The sequence below is a fragment of the Grammomys surdaster genome, unplaced genomic scaffold (genome assembly GCF_004785775.1).
Source record: "Grammomys surdaster isolate TR1022 unplaced genomic scaffold, NIH_TR_1.0 371, whole genome shotgun sequence".
NCBI lineage: Eukaryota > Metazoa > Chordata > Mammalia > Rodentia > Muridae > Grammomys > Grammomys surdaster.
Genome location: NW_021604790.1, coordinates 2,198,397 through 2,198,944, shown reverse-complemented (window position 1 = coordinate 2,198,944; position 548 = coordinate 2,198,397).

Below are 548 nucleotides of genomic sequence, written 5' to 3'. Positions count from 1 at the left end.
CATTCACCAAAATCCAGAGGCACACACACATCTGTAAATCCGGTAGCAATTCCCTATAGCAAGATGGGAGGTTCAGACAGGAGAACTGGCCCGAAGCTCAAGTGCACGTGCTGTAGCAGCAACAAGAGAGGTTCTGCCTCAGAGCAAGATGAATGGAGCTAACCAACTCCTCTGGCCTCCACATGTGAGCTGTGGCACATGTCCCGCTCTAAATATTAAAAAGAAAAAAGGGCAAAATTGAAAAAAAAAAGATATTGTCTCTTTCACAGGAAAACACCAAATGCAGGGTGGCAGCTGTGCAGTGTGCCCAGGAGGACCTGGTGGATGGAGTGAGAAGCAGGATGGGGGGCTGCAGTGACCTCACAGGGAGGCCGCAGTGACCTCACAGGGAGGCCGCAGTGACCTCACAGGGGGGCCGCAGTGACCTCACAGGGGGGCCGCAGTGACCTCACAGGGAGGCCGCAGTGACCTCACAGGGGGGCCGCAGTGACCTCACAGGGAGGCCGCAGTGACCTCACAGGGGGGCCGCAGTGACCTCACAGGGAGGC